Source organism: Carcharodon carcharias, chromosome 4 (genome assembly GCF_017639515.1).
Source record: "Carcharodon carcharias isolate sCarCar2 chromosome 4, sCarCar2.pri, whole genome shotgun sequence".
Taxonomy (NCBI): domain Eukaryota; kingdom Metazoa; phylum Chordata; class Chondrichthyes; order Lamniformes; family Lamnidae; genus Carcharodon; species Carcharodon carcharias.
Genome location: NC_054470.1, coordinates 163,405,020 through 163,427,645, shown reverse-complemented (window position 1 = coordinate 163,427,645; position 22,626 = coordinate 163,405,020). Strand labels below are relative to the sequence as shown.

Sequence of the window (22,626 nt, the reverse complement as noted above, 5' to 3'; positions counted from 1 at the left end):
CCTGCATGTAACTCCAGACCCACAACAATGGGGTTAATTCTTAACTGCCCTCTGACAAGGCCTAGTTAGCTACTCAGTTCAAGAACAATTAGGGATGGGCAACAAATGTTGACCTTGCCAGCGATGCCCACATCCCAAAAAAGAATTTTTTAAAAAATCAAAGACACGAGCTCCTTTCTACCATGGCAGTGGGGAACTTAATTAAATAAACCTGAATAAAAACCTAACATCAGTGATTGTTCTAAAGACCTAACTGGTTCACGACTATCCTTCATGGAAGAAAATCTGCTGCCTTTACTCCATCTGGCCTATATCTAACTCCAGACCCACAGCAGTATGGTTAACTCTTAATTGCCACCCAAAAAGTTACACAACTGTGTTCATGAAGGTGACTCACCACCACTGTCTCAAGAGCGGTAAATATATGCATGCAAATAAACACAGTGTGGTGAACAAGACTGGCGAACTACAAGCACAAATAGCAATGTGGGAATATGAGGTAGAGGCAATAAAGCAAACATGCTTAAAATGGCAAGGATGGGTGCTTAATATTCATGGTTACAAGTGTTCAGATAGATAGGGAAGGAAAAAGGTGTGTGGGGGGTGGCAGTTTTTATTAAAGAAGGCAATGTAATGTCGGTAAGAGGATTGCTCTTGAGGGGGCAAGGACAGAATCCATTTGGTTAGAGTTGAGAAGCAAAAGGGGTATGGTCATGCTACAGGGGGTTTTCTACAGGCCTCCAAATAGTGAATGTGAGTGGGTGACTGGGAGGAGCAAATCTGCAGGAACTCACAGATGTGCAAGAACTATATAGGAAGGAGTCATTCCTGGGTCTGGTGCTGTGGCAAGAGATGGGACAACTGGACCAAGTGTCAGTGGGGAACACTTGGGTAAGAGTGATCATTGTATCTTAAGGTTAGAGTGGCAATGGAGAAGAGCATAGAACAATTTAAAGTAGAACGCCAAAATTGGAAGAGGAGTAGTTTCAATGGGATGATGGGGGATGTAGCCAGGGTAAAACGGAACCAAAGTTTGACATGAGAAACTATAATAGAACAATGGGCGATCTTTAAGGAAATAATGTTTCAGGTACAGGCTAGATACATTCCAACAGAGGGAAAGACAGGGGAATCAAACCAGGGCTCCTTGGATGACAAGGGAGATAGAAAATATGATGAAACAGAAGGTGTATGATGCACGTTAGGTCAATTGTTTAAGTGAGAACCAAGCCAAATATAACAAGTTGAGAGGAGGAAGTGAAGACGAAAATAAGACTGGCAAAGAGAGAATACGAGGATAGAATGATGGTTAACATAAAAGGGAACAAAAAAAAGATTCTATCAGCATGTAAATAGTACGTGGGTAGTAAGGGACAGGGTGGGCCTATTAGGAACAGAGGTGACATATGCTTAGAGGTGCAGGGCAAGGGTAGAATACTTAAAGAATATTTTGTATGAGTGTTTACTAAGGAAGAGGATGCTGACAAAATATTGGTAGAAGTGGTGATGGCAGAGGTAATGGATGATGTGAAAATTGATAGGCAGGATGTACTGGAAAGTTTAGAGTGGATAAATCATCTGGTCAGGATGGCTTTCATGCCAAGTTGCTATGGGAAGTGGGGATGGAGATAGAAGGCTTGCAATAATCTTCTAGTCTTCCCCTAACAATGGGGAGGTGCCAGAGGGTTGGACAGTGGCAAACAGTGAGGATGATACCAATCAACTGCAACAAGACATATAAAAGCTAGCATATTGGGCAAATGGCAGATGGAATTTAATACAGGGGAATGTGACATGATATATTTTGTCAGAAGGGAATAGAACACAAGAACACAGGAAGTAAGAGCAGAAGATCATCATAATGTTCATGAAGCCTGTTCTGTCATTCACCATGATTATGGCTGATCTTGAGCTACAACTCTACTTTCCCACCCACAACCCATACCTCTTGATTCTGAGGCTCCAAAACCCGTCCATTCCAGCCTTAAATATATTCAATGATGGAGCATCCACAACCCTCTGGGATAGAGCATTCCAAAGACTTACAACCCTTTAAGTGAAGTAATTTCTCCTCAACTCACTTCTAAATGATCGGCCCTTCATCCTGAGACTATACCCGTGTTTTAGATTCCCCAAACAACAGAAACAAACTCTCAGCATCCACTCTATCAAGCCCCGTCAGGATTTTGTATATTTCAATGAAATCACCTCTCATTCTTCTAAACTCAAAAATATAAGCTCTATTTACTCAGCCTATCATAAGACAATCCCTTCATTCCAGGGACCAATTTAGCGAACCTTCACTGTGCTACCTCCAATGCAGGAAATCCTTTCTTAAATGTGGAGACCAAAACTGTACACAGTGCTCCAGATGCAGGCCCACCAAAACCCTGTACAACTGTAACAAGACTTCTTTATTCTTGTACTCCAATCTCCCGCTTATAGTAAAGGCCAATGTGCCATTTGCCTTAATGACTGAGTGTATCTGCATGCTGACTTTCTGCGTTTTTCTACGAGCACATCCAAGTCTCTCTGAACATCAACATTTAAAAGTTTCACACCTTTAACAAAAAATATTCTGCTTTTCCATTCTTACAACTAAAGTGATTAATTTCACTCTTCCCCACATCATTCTCAATCTGCCACCTTGTTGCCTACTCACTTAACCTGTCTATATCTCTGCAGCCTGTGCTTCCCCACAGCTTACCTTTCCATCTAGCTTTGTATCATCAGCAAACTTAGATACATTACTCTTTGTCTCTTCACCTATGTCATTAATATAGATCGCAAATAGCTGAGGCCCCAGCCTTGATCCTTGTGACACTCCACTAGTCAGAGTCCACCAACTTGAATATGCCCCATTTATGCCCACTCTTTTGTTTCCTGTCCGTTAATCAACCCTCCATCCCTCAAATCCATGAGCTCTTATCTTGCCTATTAACACCTTTCATGCAGCACCTTATCAAATGCCTTTTGGAAATCCAGGTATACTACATCTTCTGGTTCTTCTTTATCTACCCAACTAGTTACATCCTCAAAAGAGTAATAAATGTGTCAAACAGGATTTCCCATTAGTGAAGCCATGTCATCTTGTTCTAATCACACTTTGCTTTTTTAAGCGCATTGTTAAGACTTCCTTCATAATAGATTCCAGCATTTTCCCAATGATTGATGTCAGGCTAACTGGTCTGTAGCTCCTTGTTTTCTCTCTCTCCTTTCTTGAAAAGCAGTGTTTCATTTGCCAGCCTACTTTCAACCTGATGAGTGTGCATGGACAGAGGGAACTCAGGTTTCACCCTCTTTCAAGATGGCAAGACATATTGATAGAGCTTGTGGGATCTTGGGCTTCATAAATAGAGGTAGAATACAAGAACAAAAATTATGCCAATTTTTTTTAAAACTCTGGGTAGGCCACAGTTCTGATCACCACACTTTAGGAAGGATGTGAAGATTCTAGAGGAGATTTATCAAAATGGTTCCTGGGATGAGAGATTTTAGCCACAAGGTTAGTTTGGAGAAGCTGGGATTGTTTACTTTGGAACAAAGGAAATTATGAGGAGATTTTATAAAGGTGTACAAGATTATGACAGATTTAGATAAAGTAGACAAAGAAAAGCTGTTCCCATCAACCATTGGTACTAGGAGTAGTGGACACAGGTTTAAGATTCTGGCAAGAAACATAGGATGAACGTGAGGAAAACCTTTTTTTTATGTAGCGAGTGGAACTCACTAACAAGAGTGGTGGAAGTGTAGACAAAGATTTCAAAAAGAAATTGAATAGGCATGATGGAAATAGACTTTCAGGGCTATGGAGACAGAATAGGGGAATGGGACTGACAGGATTGCTCTGAAAAGAAGTGGCTTGATGGGTCAAATGGCTTCCTTTCTGTGCTGTAATGACCTTGACTCTAAATGCTGGCCTTGCTAGTGGTTCCCATATCCAGTGAATGAATAAGAAGAAACATTATTAAAAAATAGCTCTCTCCGAAGTGACAATGTCCCATGTGAGTTGCTGATCCTAAAAATAGCACCAATCACAAACATGTCATAATTTGGGGACTAATACAGAATAAATATTCCCCAACTGCTCAATTAACTCACTCAGCGCTAAATTTATAATTTGACATTATTCCCAGCACGGATCCTGATCATTGAAAACCAATAGATGTTATCATTACAGATGTCTAGCAGATGCAGGCTGCAGCAATGACTTAATGGCAGTGTGCATAAATGGCACTTAATGCTCAACAACTGGCACTGAGGTGGCGGCAACAGTGATGGGGCCTTCTTGATCCATTGGTAGCACTTTGATACAACTCAGTGGCTTGCTGTGCCACTTCAAAGGGCGGTTCTGAGTGAATCATGTTGGAGTGGGACCAGACTCATGCATAGATCAGACTGGGTAGAGAACTGATAGAGGGTCTCAGTACACAACCATCACATTCCCATACACATTAAAAAAGCTCTTGAAGAGCTGGTAGCCACAGAGTACCAGCAACATTTGACAATCAGCAATGAGCCTGAATCAAACCTGAATCAAAAATTGTAAAATGCTGGAAACATTTAGCAATTCAGGTAGTGTCTGCAGGGAACAAACAAGCTAAATTTCAGATGAGACTTCTCTTTAGAAAATATTAACTTCTCTTTTCTCTCCGTGGAATTTGTTTTTTATTTCTGGGCTTGAACCCATGCTCTTCCAGCTTAGAGGTGAGGGAACGGCACACAGTGCCAAATGGCTGCTTGTACTCATTCTGGTACTGCTTAAAGTTGGCCAGGCACTTTTTTTTCATTCGTTGGGATGTGGGTGTCGCTGGCCAGACCAGCATTTATTGCCCATGGCCAAGGGCAATTAAGAGTCAACCACATTGCTGTGGGCCTGGGAAGGTCAGATCAATTAAGGGCGGCAGATTTCTTTCCCTAAAGGACATAAGTGAACCATTGGGTGTTTACAATTGTTCCATTTATTAAATTCAAATTTCACCACTGCCATGGTGGGTTTTGAACCCAGTCCCCAGAGCATTACCCCACACCACCACCCCCCAAAGGAGCTCCCTACTCCTCTTTGATTACTACAGGAGGATCTTTACCAGCACCTGAACAGACAGAGACACCTTCAGTTTAGGATCTCATAGAAAGGATGCACATCTAACAGTCCCTTGGGAAATTACTTTATCATCTTCTATATTGCCTTTCTTTTCATTCAGATTCCAGAGATCAACATGGGAACTAGTTCCCAATCTTTAGGCTAGTAAAACCAGCTGTTAGCTGGCAGCAAATCATAAATAAAGCTCCACAAATTTAGCACTTAGAAACAGGAGGCAGATGTAACAGTGCTCAGAGGTGCTGATTTCCCAGAAGCAACTCTAGATTACATGGCCATGTTCTAGGATCAAACCCAGAAACCACTGATCCACTTTCTTGACATGATACAATATGTAGTGCCAACAGAAGTGAAACAAAAAATGCTATTAGAACATAGTTCATTAAAAATAAATCTGTGCTGCATCTGAAAGCCAGGGTTCATATGCGAAAAGCTTCTATCAACTGTATTGTGGCATAGTAAATGGATAGGTGCTTCACTTGAGAGCAACAGCAAATGTTTTTGAAACATTGCACCTGGCCTGTACCAGGGGACAACAGAGAAATGCTAATTGTTACCAAATCCTCAATAATAATGACAGCTGTAAACAACAAATTCATCTTTTATCCAGACTCCCAGAAGAAAAACAGACATTTAAAAAAAGTTTCATATTACCATGCACGCTCAAAAACACATCAAATCAATTCTACTTAAAAAAGTCCTTAATTTCAGATTTATGACTCAAGTTGCATTTCATTTTGGAAGCTACTCATGGACAGGATACCGGTAGGCCAATAGCCCCCTTTTAAGTGGCATTAGGTTATAGTTATATTTAATGATCCAAAGTAAAGAATTCATATATGTAATGAGATAAAATTAAAAATTATTTCAGAAACTACATCCTCACTTTGCCTAGCAATTTACAATGCAATAATCGAAAAGTATTCTCAAAAATTATTTTATAACCAGGCTGTGACCATCCTGAAGATAAAAATCAGGATTCATAACATTTAGACAATGAAAATGTTACCCTTTCTGATCTCTCTGCTGCACTTATGTCTGAGGACATAACTCATTCTGTCGCAGGAATTACAGGCCCCATCAAACCTAAAACTGCAAGAGGATTTATAATGCATCCTGCGCTGTGGTCACTCTGGCAGGCGACCTGTCCCCTGTGATGGGCGGGGAGCTGGGGAGGGGTTGGGGCTGAGCTGATGTGGCGGGAGATTGAGGCTGGCGGGGGGAGAGAGAAGAGGCTGGCGGGGGGGGGAGAGAAGAGGCTGGCGGGGGGGGAGAGAAGAGGCTGGCGGGGGGGGAGAGAAGCGAGGCTGGCGGGGGGGGAGGGGCGAGGCTGGCAGGGGGGGAGGGGCGAGGCTGGCAGGGGGGGAGGGGCGAGGCTGGCAGGGGGGGAGGGGCGAGGCTGGCAGGGGGGGAGGGGCGAGGCTGGCAGGGGGGGAGGGGCGAGGCTGGCAGGGGGGGAGGGGCGAGGCTGGCAGGGGGGGAGGGGCGAGGCTGGCAGGGGGGAGGGGCGAGGCTGGCAGGGGGGAGGGGCGAGGCTGGCAGGGGGGAGGGGCGAGGCTGGCAGGGGGAGGGGCGAGGCTGGCAGGGGGGCGGGCGAGGCTGGCAGGGGGCGGGCGAGGCTGGCAGGGGGCGGGCGAGGCTGGCAGGGGGCGGGCGAGGCTGGCAGGGGGCGGGCGAGGCTGGCAGGGGGCGGGCGAGGCTGGCAGGGGGCGGGCGAGGCTGGCAGGGGGCGGGCGAGGCTGGCAGGGGGCGGGCGAGGCTGGCAGGGGGCGGGCGAGGCTGGCAGGGGGCGGGCGAGGCTGGCAGGGGGCGGGCGAGGCTGGCAGGGGGCGGGCGAGGCTGGCAGGGGGCGGGCGAGGCTGGCAGGGGGCGGGCGAGGCTGGCAGGGGGCGGGCGAGGCTGGCAGGGGGCGGGCGAGGCTGGCAGGGGGCGGGCGAGGCTGGCAGGGGGCGGGCGAGGCTGGCAGGGGGCGGGCGAGGCTGGCAGGGGGCGGGCGAGGCTGGCAGGGGGCGGGCGAGGCTGGCAGGGGGCGGGCGAGGCTGGCAGGGGGCGGGCGAGGCTGGCAGGGGGCGGGCGAGGCTGGCAGGGGGCGGGCGAGGCTGGCAGGGGGCGGGCGAGGCTGGCAGGGGGCGGGCGAGGCTGGCAGGGGGCGGGCGAGGCTGGCAGGGGGCGGGCGAGGCTGGCAGGGGGCGGGCGAGGCTGGCAGGGGGCGGGCGAGGCTGGCAGGGGGCGGGCGAGGCTGGCAGGGGGCGGGCGAGGCTGGCAGGGGGCGGGCGAGGCTGGCAGGGGGCGGGCGAGGCTGGCAGGGGGCGGGCGAGGCTGGCAGGGGGCGGGCGAGGCTGGCAGGGGGCGGGCGAGGCTGGCAGGGGGCGGGCGAGGCTGGCAGGGGGCGGGCGAGGCTGGCAGGGGGCGGGCGAGGCTGGCAGGGGGCGGGCGAGGCTGGCAGGGGGCGGGCGAGGCTGGCAGGGGGCGGGCGAGGCTGGCAGGGGGCGGGCGAGGCTGGCAGGGGGCGGGCGAGGCTGGCAGGGGGCGGGCGAGGCTGGCAGGGGGCGGGCGAGGCTGGCAGGGGGGCGAGCGAGGCTGGCAGGGGGGCGGTGCGCGAGGCTGGCGGGGGGCGGTGCGCGAGGCTGGCCGGGGGCGAGGGGGGGGGGGGGGCGAGGCTGGCCGTGGGGGTGGGGGTTGGTGGGCGAGGCTGGCCGGGGGGGTGGTTTCGGCCGCGCGCAGTGGAACTCGAACAGCCGTTAATAGTTGAATGGGGGGCCGGGAATCGGAACCTCTCTGTCTCTACCTCCGGCGAGTTTAAAGTACCACACAGAACGACACTGGTTGTATAAGACTGTTTGACTCACACTTCGCCTTCTTATGGTGATTAAAACATCTTAAATTAGCTTCGCATTGCATAATAAAAAAGCAGGTTGTCTGCGCGCGCGGGGAGACCGGTAGTGCGACCAGTGGGTCAGACCAGGGCCCGCGCACTCTCCACCTTCCGACCCTCTCTCCTCTGACCGGCCTTCCTCCTTCTTCTTCTTCTTCTTCCCTAGTTTTTATGAAGCACTCACCGAGTTTCTATCCTCCTCGTTACTCCCAACGTTTTCATTTTTTTACGGAAGATCCGTCTCAAGTCTATCACCTACAACTTCCGAGTCACAGGTTAAACTGCCGTTTCCGGGTCAGCCTGGAAGGGGCGGGGACGTGAACTTTGCGAGGACTTCAAATAACTTTTATGTTTTTCATGTTACCTCATCAGTCCCATTGTTAAGGGTTGTGTTGCATCTTGATAACTACCTGGTATATATTTCTTGACAATTTCCCGATTAAATGCTTGGAGTAAAATATTTTCTAAAGCACTTCTATTTCATACGTTTTTCTGGTGATAACCAGGTTGTCTTCTCAGATCAAGGACGACTGATTTCCAAAACAAAATCAGAATTACCTGGAAAAACTCAGCAGGTCTGGCAGCATCGGCGGAGAAGAAAAGAGTTGACGTTTCGAGTCCTCATGACCCTTCAACAGAACTGAGTGAATCCAGGGAAGGGGTGAAATATAAGCTGGTTTAAGGTGTGTGTGTGTGTGTGTGTGTGTGTGTGTGGGGGGGGGGGGGGGGGGGGAGGTGAGAGCTAACCCTGGTTCCATGGATTCTGAGTTGACTGATAAATCCAATGCTCCACCTGCAACCTCTGCCACATGCAAGGCAGATGGTGCTTGAAGGGCTGGCTAGAGAACTTGTTTGGGGGTTTGTGCAGTCCCTCCGACACTTAAACTTCACCTCTGCTTGTTCCCAAAGTGTCTCAATATGCTTGGTGCCTTCCCAAATAAACCCCCATTTTGGTCAGTCACAAGCAAGGGACTTGTATTAGTCGACAGTGATGTTTGACCTCCTCAGAGGTGTTTTGGGGCCGAAAGCATTTCTGTTGTCCTCCCAGAAGTCCCCTGCTGTGATCGAGTTACGAGGAGAGCAGTTAAACTTACATACAAACTAGGAGGAGAAGTAGGCCATTTGGCCCCTTGAGCCTGCTCTGCCATTCAATAAGATCTGTTTGTGTTTAGAATTTGCTTTGGAGTCAGACATATGAGCAACGTGTCCCAGCCAGCAGAGCTGCTTTTGAGTGACTAGCACCTCGATGTTAGCTTGGGAGAGGGCATTGTTGTTGGACTGCTTTTTTTGCTGCTGGACTTGGAGGATCTTGCAAAGGCACCATTGGTGGTATTTTTCCACTGCTTTGAGGCGTATGCTGTAAGGTTGTCCAAGTCTCCTAAGCCTGTAGGAGACCAGAGATCACTGCTGTTCAGTTGTCCTGTGTTGTTTTCGGGTTTGTGTATCTTTAAGAAGGATGGTGTTGCTTTTGAAGCCAGTCACAGCTACTCTTGGCCCATGTCCTACATGTAAGTAGTTGGAATAAAAACATTAAGTATGCACTTTTTTCATAAAGTTTTCTGACACTAATTTGAATTAAATTACAAGTTGTCAATGTAATAATACTGTGTGTTCAACAGGTTTATGTAATATGTCTAGCGTGTGGGTGAAGCAAGTTAGCGTGCTTCCCACTTTGTTTTGTGTGCTAATTCTCCTTGACCATCAAATCAGACCACCTGAAGGTGTCGGGGATATGGTTCGGAGGAGCCGGGATGTGTACTAAAAACCAGAAGAAGCGTTTAGCCATGATAAAACTAAAGGTGGGACTTAAGTTCCCTCTCCATTGCAGGAAGGAACCTAGTCATCAGTGTGAGGTGATCTTGGTGTTGCTCTACGTAGCGCAGGTCTGGCCCATATCCCACTCCTGTGCTGTGACAGTCACCTGAGCTATCTCTGCTTTGTCTGAAGATCGAAAATGGACCATGTCTGCAGGGACATGATGTATAAACCTCTGGATAAAGGGAGGAAAATGTACCCAACCTTGTCCTCATCCTGATGGCTACCTTTGTGTGCAATTGCATCAAGCTGTGCGGAGACCCTGGGTACATTAACAGCAGCTGTCATGATATGATGATGTTCTACTGTTCCCAGTGTTGCAAAGAATGGGTTTTTCAAGTGCGAGCTGGTTGAATATGGTTTGTACTCTGCATATTATGAACAACCAAAGAAACGAGCTGTCTGATTTGATCAGCCAACCACAGGGACATATGGCCTACGTACTGAGATTGCATGAAGTTACTCAATTGTGTGATTGATTACTGCTTACAGCAGCCTGTTAGTGGAAAATACCACTCATGTTGCCACTGCATTGTACCAGTGTGAAATGGCTTGCTGATGTTCAAAGTTTTGAGATATTTTGCCTTTCCAGGGTAGTTTGGGGTAGACCAGGCATTTGGCCCAACCAGTCCCCACACCTGCAAAACCCAAAGTAAAACATCTGTTGTTAGATGTGAGTCAACAATTGGTCAGCACTTTCTGAACAATCCTAAGTGCACTAATAACTACATTAACAACCAATTTAAGATAATCAGTCAAGCTCATTTACACTAACTAGAAGCAACATACATTCATATGCAGGGACACGTTCTCTGCAAACAAAATAAATATGTTCAAGCGTTGAGCCTTTTTTGAATTACACGGGAGCTTGGAGAGTCTATAGTTCCCTGCTGCTTTCTCCACTGCAATGCCACTCAGAGTCAACTTGCCAACAATCAGCACCTTTATCTCCTGAAATGATCACTGTTGTGATCATTTGAAATTTGACATTCTTGCATTTGTTCTGATAAGTGCAAGGCAAAAAGCTTCAGCAACATGTCTCTCTTTTTAGCAATATTCAAATGCTGAACTTTCAATCCATTCATCCTGAGCAGCAACGTAACACTGGACTGTGCTCTATGGGCTGTTCCCATATATGCATACTGAGGCAAGCAACAACTGTAGCTGGAGGGCCATTAACTCAGTAAAACACACTCTTTGATCTGCCCAAAACTTGTTGGTCTTCCAGTGCAAAGAGATGTTGATAACCAAATTTTGCAGACTGGCGCATTCCAAGGTGCAGAACCAAGTGCTGAGAGATGCATTAAAGCTTGGGGCAGCTGCCAGTAAGGCACAATGGGGAAAGGGTACTATCTAAGACCCTCCCACCATTGTAGAGCAAGGAGCTGTTTGTTTGACATATAATGAGGAGTGTAAATACTAACTAATTGTAAATGTTATAATTAAAATACAATATTGAAAGAAACTGATTTATTTTGCACTTTATGTAATGCAATTTTGGTCATGTAATATACTTTATTCATAAAATTTATGAAAGTATTTTTTTGAAAAAAAAGGCTTCTCATTTTCAGCCTATACTGTTGACTAACAGCAAAGCAAAAAGGAAAGCTAAATGCGTAAGTCTCTGTCCATACACAGCTTCTCGATCAGTAAATCCTTTGCTGTGCCTCCTCATGGCAGCACATGGAAACTGGGTACCTTATGGCCCCAGGCTGTAACTTCAGAGGAGTTCAAAGGAGGTTTGGCTCCCAGATATTCAGTGTGCAGGCCCATTGGCAGATCCTGGCACTCATGAAACAAAATCCCAGCTATGGACGAATTGCTCCACTGCCTTGTGGATACCTCAGGAGAGTTGAAGGCTAAAGGAGTAAACCCTGACAAAATAATCTGCAGCAGAGCCCAAAGGTGGACTGATGTCTAAAGATGTCATCTTTCCAGCAATTCCTGCAACCAAGCTGGTGCCAAATGTAGTGCTTTGTATCCCTTGACATTTGGGCAGCCCAGAGTCTCCAAAGATTTTGCGCAGGCTTGCACCCTAGACATTCCAATTTTGCTGCAGAGCATTAACACAATGTGGGAGACAGCAATTATGAGTGATAAGCCCAATTTGATGGGTGTAGAGAACAGGTGCTATAGGCTGTCTCCAACTGTGGGAGGGAACACTGTGTCTCACTGGTCAGCCACCAGCACACCTCAAGTCTGGCAGCCCCCAACTAGTAAGGTGCTGACCCACCACGCTCCATCTGTTTCAATGGGAGCTTGGAGCTTAGAGCTGAACAAGTGGATCAAATCCATTGCACCAAGCAAACGAACAAAAAAAGTGAAAAGAGAGAAGATACTAACGCTTTGATTGGCAAGCTGGAATGTCAGAACCATATCCTATGATTGACAGGTGACCTGCAGCTGGTCAATAATGCGTGCAAGACAGCTTTGATCAACATGCAACTTGTCATGATGGTTGTTGCCTGGCACTTGTGTGGCATGAGTGTTACTTGCCATTTATCAGTCCAAGACTGAATGTTGTCTATGTCTTTCTGCATGCAGACACAACTGTTTCATTATCTGAGGAGTTTGACAAGGTTCTATGAAGCAATGGTGGAATCAAATGTGTCTTCCCTCTGTCCCCACCACCAATAGATAACAGGTGTGCAGGTAAATTGGTCAGGAATAGGGATGTGGCAGAGTAGGACCTGACTGCATTTTTGTGTAGGAAAAGAATAATGATCTGCCATGGTAATGACTATCTCCAACAAGAGAGAATCTAACCATCTCTCCTTGACATTACCATCACTGAATTCCACACAATCAGCATCCTGGGGGTTGTCATTGATCAGAAACTAAACTGGCTGAGCCATATAAATACTGTAGATACAAGAGCAGGGAATTCTGCTTCCTAACTTCCCATACCATGACTGCCACCTAAAAGGCACAAGTCAAGAGTGTGATGGAATGCACTCCAATTGCCTGAATGAGTGGAGCTCCAACAACACTCAAGAAACTCAACACCATGCAGGACCAAGCAGACGCTTGATTGGTATCCCTCCTCTAACAATGCACATTGGCAGCAGTGTGTACCATCTAAAAGATGCACTGCAGTAACTCACCAAGGCACCTTTGGCAGTACCTTCCAAACCCGCAACCTCTAGCACATAGAAGGACAATGGCAGCAGATGCATGAGAATACCACCACCTGCAAGTTCCACTCCAAGCCACACACCATCCTGACTTGGAATTATATTGCCACACTTTTCTGTCATTGGGTTAAAATCCTGGAACTCCCATCCTAACGGCACTGAGGGTGTTCCTACACTACACAGACTGCAGCAGTTCAAGAAGGTGGCTCACCACTATCTTCTCAAGGGCAGTTCGGGATGGGCAATAAATACTGGCCTCGCCAGCAACATCAGTATCCTGTGAATGAATAAATTTTAAAAAACCTCCCAATCACATTGGAATTACTGTTTGCACAACCCTGCGCACATTTTTTTCATATTCTTTCATGGCATGTGAGCCAGGCTATGACACTGAACTCTCTGAGTCTCCCGCCTGCTCATTGGGGATGATGGCTGCAGCTGCCAATGTTTCACCTGTGAAGGAAACAAACATGGAGTAGGAAAAGCACCATCATCATTTGAGATAACTTCACAGAGAGGTGCTTCCTAAAGACACACAATGGCACACGGAGATGGTAGACAGAGTTTAAACCTCAGCCCCTTCAATGTTGAGACATGCATTCCCTCCCAAATTCTGCAAGCCTCCAAAGTCCAAACCATCAATGCTACCTCTCTGCCACCTTCCGCACTCCTTTCAGCACTATCTTTGCAGGACAGAGCTATGTGCCCTTGGAATCTCAAGACCCTGCCTCGCTTCACCCAATGGTGTGACTCCACTGGTGCACTACTAGCTCCAGGACGTCTTCCTCTAGAGAGGTGAAAATTGCCAAGTTGGTTTGACCACTTCTGATCTTGGCCCTCTGGCATTATGTAGCCTTTTCTATAAGACAATAGGGGAAGATAATTTTAAATTTAATACACTAAGGGAAAATGAGTGAATGGAGGTCAATGTGGACAACAGTTAAGGATAAGTGTGACTTAGTCTGGGAGAAGTGGAAGTGTTTTGGACAATTTGGAGCTTATGAAGGATGATGATGGAAGGTCAGCAAGGAAGGCATTGGATTGAGTCTGGAAGTGACAGCTGACGTACAATGGTTTCAACAGGTGAAGTGCTGAATTGGGGTGGAGGTGAGTAATCGTGGGAGCTGAAAGTGATGGATAGCTTGAATACATCAAAAAAATGGAGAATCTATCAAGAAAAATGCTTCACATGAAAGGAAATGAAAGGGATAACTTTTACAAGAAAGAAAATAATTCAGAATATGACTTAGGCTATTACAATCATGTATATTTTGAGGGCTGGTTTTGGTGAGGGAATTTTAAAGCATAGTAGAAATTTCAGCTGGTTGTTAACCAAACAATTTGATTAAGTGTTGCTTCAATAAAGTGTTCCCAACTATATAATGAGTTTCAAAGCAATCCTGAGCGATCATGATAAGCAATGGAGGTTTTAAGATTTATGACAACAGTGAAGCAGTTCATTATTCAACACAATGAAGGATTCAACATTAACAGAAGTTCTGTAGAAATCACTTTTATCTACAAGATACCAACTATATATATATATATATATATATAAATGAAAACCATTCATTGCATTAATGCATTGCATTTATGTAAGTGTGCTATGTGAACATTAATTATGAAAAGGAAAACTGAGAAATCCATGTAAGTATAAAACATATTTACATCACTTTTGAGTGAACTGATTTTGTTCAAATCCTGTTAATTTTAAACTGCCAGAATATACACTAAATTTTAATATTAACAGAAATTTTAATGCCAATTCTTCTGAAAATGTTGCAAATCCTCAGCACCCGTTTGAGTTTTCAAGCATATAAAATATGGAAGGTTTTTTACATCATGGTGGCTGAGATCAGAAACACAATGACAGGGTGAATCAGAGAGAACTGTATAATTTCACACCATCCCAGTTTGATGCTGGAAAACACTTAACATAAGAAATAGGAGAAGGAGTAGGCAATTCGGCCTTTCAAAACTGCTCTGCCACTCAGTAGGATAAAGGAGACCTGATGCAGCCTTATACTGCAATTTTCTTTTTGTCCCCATAACCCTTGACTCCCTTGTCAATCAAAAATATGTCTAACTCTGCTTTGAATATATCCAATGACCTAAACTCCACTACTTGCTGGGGGACAGAATGCCAAACACTAATGACCCTCTGAGAGAAGAAATTCCTCCTCATCTCTATCTTAAATGGGAGACCCCTATTTTGAAACTGTGCCCACTAGTTCAACGTTCCTGACAAGGGGGAGCATCCTCTCAGCATCTACCTTGTCAAGCCCTGACAGAATCTTAAATGTTTCAATAAGGTCACTCTCACTTTTATAAACTCCAATGAGTATAGGCCCAACCTATTCAAACTTTTCTCATAAGACAATCCCTTCCTCCCAGGAACAACCTGGTGAATCTTCTCTGAACTGGTTCCAATGCAAGTATGTCACTCCTCAATAAGGTAACCTAAACTGCGCACAGTACTGTTAAGTATCACCAGTGCCCTGTACAGTTTCTAGCAAGAATTTCACACTTTTATACTCCATCCCCCTTGCAATAAAGGTCAACATTCTGTTTGCCTTCTTAATTATTCGCTGTAATTGCATGATGACATTTTGTGATTCATGTCAAGGACACCCAGGTCCCTCTGTACCACAGCACTGAAGTCTCTCCCCATTTAAATAATACTCTGCTTTTCTATTCTATTCTTCCTGCTAAAGCGTACAAACTCACATTTTCTCAGATTATACCCTATCTGCCAACTTTTTTGCCTACTCAATTGACCCTCTTTGTATCCTCCTCACAACTTGCTTTCCTACCTATCTTGTACTGTCAGTTGGTCCCTTCATCCAAGCCACTAATATAGATCATAAATAAATCATAAGTGGCCCGGCACTTATCACTGCTGCACTCCACTAGTTACAATTTGCCAACCTGAAAATTACCTATTTATTCCGACTCTGTTTCCTGTTAGTTAGCCAGTCCAAATCCATGCTAATATATCATCCCAACCCTATATGTTCTTATCTTATGTAGTAACTTTTTACATAACACCTTATCGAATGCCTTTTGAAAATCTAAATACATTACATTTACTGGTTCCCCTTTATCCAGACTATTTGTTACATCCTCAAAGAGCTCATAAATTTGTCAAATACAATTTTGCTTTTACAAAATCATGTTGACTCTGCCTGATAGTATTATGATTTTCTAAATGCCCTGATACTACCTCTAATAGTGGCTTCTAGCATTTTCCCATGACAGATGTTGGGTTAATTGGCCGAGAGTTTCCTGCTTTCTGTCTCCCTTCTTTCTTGAACAGAGATATTACATTTGCAGTTTTCCAATCAGTTGGGACCTTTCCAGAATCTAGAGACATTTGGAAGATTACAACCAATGCATCCACTATCTCTGCAAACACTTCTTTTAAGACTCTAAGATGCAGGCCATCAGGTCCAGGGTACTTGTTAGTCTTAAGTCCCATTAGTGTTCCCATTTCTTTTTCTCTGATGATATTGATTGTTCTAAGTTCCTCCCTCTCTTTTGCTTCTTGATTTTCAACTATTCTTGCGATGCTTTTTGTGTTTTCAATTGTGAATACAGATATAAAATACTGGGTCAAAGCCTCTGCTATTTCCTTGTTTCCCATTATTAATTCCTCACTCTCACCTTCTAAGGAACCAATGCTCACTTTAGCTAATCTTTTCCTTTTTATACACTTGTAGAAGCTTTAGCTGTCTGTTTTTATATTTCTTGCTAGTTTTCTCTTATACTCCAATTTCTCCCTCTTTTTTAGTCAACCTTTGCAAGTTTCTAAAGCTTTTCCAGTTTTCTTGTCCTGCATGAACCCTCACAGCCTTTTCTTTCACTCTGATACCACGTTCAACTTTTGTTTTAGCCACAGATCCTTCAGGTAGAATCTTTCTTCTTCAATGAAATATATCTTTGAAGAGTTATGATATATATATTTAAATGTCTGCCACTGCATCTCTACCACTTTACCTTTTAACCTACTTCCCAGTTCACTTTAACTAATTCTGTCTTCATACTCTTGTAATTCATTACTTTATTATTCTGAAACTATATTTAACATTTTGTTATGATCTCGGTCAAGACCAGTAATCTTTTGCTAAAAGCAGAAGAAATCTGACATTCCAGTTATTTATTTAAAGAATTAAGCCACAGGATTCAGTAGTTTAAAACAAAATAATTTTTCCTACACAAGAGTCAAATAAAGTAAACACTAAATACTATATTGGGTAACCACTAAACTCTTAGATTGATTATAAACTATAAATTACACATTAAATGATACAACTAAGACAGAGCTTATAATTCGACCCAGCAGTTCACTAAGCATATATGTCATCAATCTCAGTCACAGAGTCCTTCAAAACTCTATCTCCCTCACAAAGGATTTCAGCTTCTCTTCTTCAAGGATTTAGCTTTATTCCCAGCAGACAGCACCCTGAATTCCACAGGCACAGCCTTCACCAGAAATGGCACAAGTCTGCAGAACCTCCTCAACTCGGTCTGGGTGGCATAGATCACCAATGTTATCTTCAAATAACAGCAACTGTATATTTGCCTCTTCTCAGTTTCTGGATTTAGTATCTGTCTTTGTCAACCTGCCTATACTGTCCCCCTGGGATCATTATCTGAGTTCTGATGGCTCTGTGTTCTTTTACATGGTTTCAACCAGTTTCAGTCTCCCCAGAAATTTTGATTTCTAATCTGTTTCACCCTTAGTTTCCTTAGGAACTCGAGGAATCAGTTCCTTTCTCAGTTTCCCTTTTCAATTAGGTCTGTCTCAAAAAATACTAGTTTTGAGGCCACAGATTCCATCACAAATTACAGAATAATAATTACAACATTATATTCTTGCATTGGATGATAGATGACAATATTTCCCTGTTGTCACAGCATTATTCAAAATCTTACTGAATCTAACTTCTGAAATAATTTTTCCAAATGATATTGGGTTGTTAGTGAATTAACCACCATGGCTATTGTGGCAATTATTATATTGATATAGTGATGAGAAGATGCAAAATAAATAATTTCTGATTCATGGATATCCTGCTGGGTACCAGCTTTAGGCCCCATAGACCGAATAGGGCAAAGAAGACAATGTCTTTCCCAGAGATAAAAACAAAAAACTGCGGATGCTGGAAAACCAAAACAAAAACAGAATTACCTGGACAAACTCAGCAGGTCTGGCAGCATTGGCGGAGAAGAAAAGAGTTGACGTTTTGAGTCCCCATGACCCTTCAACAGAACTGATCTTTCTTTACAAGGAGAGGGAAATATAAGCTGGTGTAAGGTGGGGGAGGGGGTGAGAGAAGTGGAGGGGGGGGGGTGTTAGGATAGGAGCAGATCATCAAAAGATGTCACAGACAAAATAACAAAAGAACACAGAGGTGTTGAAGTTGGTGATATTATCTAAATGAATGTGCTAATTAAGAATGGATGGTAGGGCACTCCAGGTATAGCTCTAGTGGGGGTGGGGGAGCATAAAAGATTTAAAAATAATGGAAATAGATGGGAAAAGAAAAATCTATATAAATTATTGGAGAAAAAAAAACAAAAGGAAGGGGGAAGAAACAGAAAGGGGGTGGGGATGGAGGAGGGAGCTCAAGATCTAAAGTTGTTGAATTCAATATTCAGTCCGGAAGGCTGTAAAGTGCCTAGTCGGAAGATGAGGTGCTGTTCCTCCAGTTTATATTGGGCTTCACTGGAGCAATGCAGCAGGCCAAGGACAGACATGTGGGCAAGAGAGCAGGGTGGAGTGTTAAAATGGCAAGCGACAGTGAGGTTTGGGTCATTCTTGCGGACAGACCGCAGGTGTTCTGCAAAGCGGTCGCCCAGTTTATGTTTGGTCTCTCCAATGTAGAGGAGACCGCATTGGGAGCAACGAATACAGTAGACTAAGTTGGGGGAAATGCAAGTGAAATGCTGCTTCACTTGAAAGGAGTGTTTGGGCCCTTGGACGGTGAGGAGAGGGGAAGTGAAGGGGCAGGTGTTACATCTTTTGCGTGGGCATGGGGAGGTGCCATAGGTGGGGGTTGAGGAGTAGGGGGTGATGGAGGAGTGGACCAGGGTGTCCCGGAGGGAACGATCCCTACGGAATGCCGACAGGGGGGGTGAAGGGAAGATGTGTTTGGTGGTGGCATCATGCTGGAGTTGGCGGAAATGGCGGAGGATGATCCTTTGAATGCGGAGGCTGGTGGGGTGATAGGTGAGGACAAGGGGGACCCTATCATGTTTCTGGGAGGGAGGAGAGGGCGTGAGGGCGGATGCGCTTTCCCATGCTTCTTCAATGAAAACACAATCCCAATGGAGGTTAAGCTTTGGTGTTTCTGACATTTGTCCATTGTTTCCCATTAGTAATTTCTCAGTCTCATCCTCTAAGGGACAAGTGCTCACTTTAGCTACTCTTCTCCTTTTTGTATCCTTGTAGAAGCTTTTGCTATCTGCTTTTATATTTCTTGCTACTTTTCTCTCATACTCCAATTTCTCCCTCTTTTCTTTTAGTCATCCTTTGCAGATTTCTAAAACTTTCCCAATCTTCTGTCCGACACTACTCCCCACAACCTTTCATGGACAGTGTACAGCATAAATTTGACAGGATGATGACAGAGATGGGAAACTGTGGTTAGAAGGTCAGACTTAAGATAGTACGACAATTTCCACAGGAGCAAGGAAGGCTAAGGAAAGATTTTACAAAGGTTTTAGAATTATGTGGGGCTTTGACAGAGTGACGAGTTTTAGCTAAGGCCCCAATTAACAGTGATTTTGTGGCCTCGCCAGCATTTCACTGCCTATGAAATGGGCCACCCCGCTACTTGCAGAGCCCGCCAGCTCAATGGAGGGTGGCCTCCTTGCAGCAGGCTGAGAGTCAGTGGAGCCCCATTGATCCCAAACCAGCAGAGGAATTTCTCCACCATGCTGATGTATCTACCATTCATACTGAAGTAGTCTTAAAGTTCCTCACCTTCCTCAGCAGCACCACCTCTCCCGGTGGCACTGCTGAGGCTTCAGAGTTGCTGGCACTCAGATTCAGCCAGCAGCATCGACAGCACGCCGGCCATCCTTAATAGGTCTTCCTCCCAGGAGGTGTGGGATTGGGACCCCATTTGATCCTAAAATCGGGATCCCGGACTTGCAGCAAAATCAGCTCAAAGCGTCTGATAATACAGGTAGATTTTTAAATTGTTATTTGGAAGATTCTGATTTGCAGAATTGACTCCTCATATTGTAATTTTTTCAGTTAGCTGAGCTTAGACTGGAGGACCTTCTGTCAAGAATACAAAGAGGAATCAAAATATAACCATAACTTTCCATAGAGTGCTTTCCCTCTGCCACTAGAACTCTTAAGAAATTTCGCAGCTCAAGTTAACCTACGGACAGTTCCTAATAATTCCTAGGTAGGAGTATTTTAACTGGCCTTTCTATCAGAAATTGCATTTGGTTTTGGACAAAGGCAGAAATGAATAAGCTCGTAAATAATTCTTTCTCATATACGTATAAACTGCACTAGATGGGATTATTGGAGGAATATCCAGGGAAAACAATTAACTCTAGGCCTCCTTCATTAAATGAACCAGAGTATTGCATACTCACTATTCCAGAGATATCTATTTTTATAAATAAAAATTCTTCTCTTTTTTCTTTTGATATCGACACACAAGTTTTATCCATCAGGACTTGACTTTTTTAACCAATGTTATAATTTTAAAGTTCTTTCATGTATGTCAGTTGGTGGTAGCATGAGTGCTACAATTGGCCTCAGCAAGGTAAGGAAAAAAACAACCAGATTCTTGTTCCTGGGCAGAATTCTTCTGCTCTCCCAGGTAGTAAGCATGGAGACAGGAAGGACATTTAATTAGGCAGGATGGTGGTGGCCCTGAACTCTGCTGCCTTCCCATCTCTTCCAGAATTAAGTTTGGGACAGGGAGGCCCATGGTCAACCTTCCTACCCTGCCACCAATTAAGGATCTTAAGTGGCCAATTAATGACCACTTCAGGGCTTCATCTTACCTCTGCTGGCAATAACCCAGCTGAAGGCAGACTTGTTGCCGAGCGACATGCACAACAGCTAAAACCATCCAACCAGTTTGTCACCTGCTGTAGGGGGAGGGTGGTATCCCTCGATCAAAGTTACTCAGTGCTTGATCGAGGGACTGGATATCAATAAGGGGGTAGCCCACTGAAAGCCACAGCCCTGCCCTTGCTGATGACCCCTCTCACCTCAACCCCAAACCTACAAAACCCCACCGACACATTACTTACCTGTGGCCTGGGTCGCTCTCTGTTCCTTTTTTAAAAATTCATTCACGGGATGTGGGCTTTGCTTGCTGGGCCTGCATTCATTGCCCAAACTTGGTTGCTCTTGAGAAGGTGGTGGTGAGCTGCCTTCTTGAAGCGCTGCAGTCCATGTGGCGTAGGTACACCCACAGTGCTGTTAGGAAGGGAGTTCCAGGATTTTGACCCAGAGACAGTGAAGGGATGATGATATATTTCCAAGTCAGGATGGTGAGTGACTTGGATGGGAACTTCCAGGTGGTGGTGTTCCCATCTATCTGCCACCCTTGTCCTTCTAGATGGTAGTGGTCGTGGGTTTGGAAAGTGCTGTTGAAGAAGCGTTGGTGAATTCCTGCAGTGCATCTGTAGATGGTACACACTGCTGCTACTGTGCGTTGGTGATGGAGGGAGTGAATGTTTGTGGATGTGGTGCCAATCAAGCGGGCTGCTTTGTCCTGGACAGTGTCAAGCTTCTTGAGTGTTGTGGGAGCTGCACTCATCCAGGCAAGTGGAGAGTTTTCCATCACACTTCTGACCTGTGCCTTGCAGATGGTGGACAGGCTTTGGGGAGTCAGGAGGTGAGTTACTCGTCACGATTCCTAGCCTCTGACCTGCTCTATGAGCCACAGTATTTATATGGCTAGTTCAGTTCAGTTACTGGTCAATGGTAACCCACAGGATGTTGATAGTGGGAGATTCAGTGATGGTAATGCCATTGAACATCAAGGGGTGATGGTTGGATTCTCTCTTGTTGGAGATGGTCATTGCCTGACACTTATGTGGCGCGAATGTTACTTGCCACTTGTCAGACCAAGCCTGGTATTGCTGCATTTGGACATGGACTGCTTCAGCATCTGAGGAGTCATGAATGGTGCTGAACATTGTGCAATCATCAGCGAACATCCCCACTTCTGACCTTAAGTTAGAAAGAAAGTAATTGATGAAGCAGCTGAAGAAGTTTGGGCCGAGGACACTAGCCTGGGGAACTCCTGCAGTGATCTCCTGAAGCTAAGATGACTGATCTCCAACCACCACAGCCATCTTCCTTTGTGCTAGATATGATTCCCCCTGATTCTCATTGACTCCAATTTTGCTAGAGCTTCTTGATGCTATACTCTGTCAAATGCTGCCTTGCCGTCAAGGGCAGTCACTCTCCCCTCATGTCGGGGGTTCAGCTCTTTTGTCCATGTTTGAACCAAGGCTGTAATGACGTCAGGAGCTGAGTGGCCCTGGTGGAACCTAAACTGGGCATCAGTGAGCAGGTTATTGCTAAGCAAGTGCCACTTGATAGTACTGTTGATGACTCCTTCCATTACTGATGGAGAGTAGACTGATGGAACAATAAATAGCTGGATTGGATTTGTCCTGCTTTTTGTGTACAGGACATACCTGGGCATTTTTCC

At 45.1% G+C, this 22,626-nt stretch overlaps 1 protein-coding gene across 2 annotated transcripts in view; it reads right to left on the bottom strand.

Moving 5' to 3' along the window:
- The window catches only part of tent2 (terminal nucleotidyltransferase 2), a 105,670-nt gene extending 97,413 nt beyond the window's left edge, over positions 1–8,257 (bottom strand). For both annotated transcript variants that reach the window (XR_005942857.1, XM_041186638.1), the window contains exon 1: positions 8,161–8,257. The gene's annotated coding sequence lies outside the window, so the exon portion shown is untranslated. The remainder of the gene's footprint in view (positions 1–8,160) is intronic.
- Positions 8,258–22,626: the final 14,369 nt, after the last annotated feature.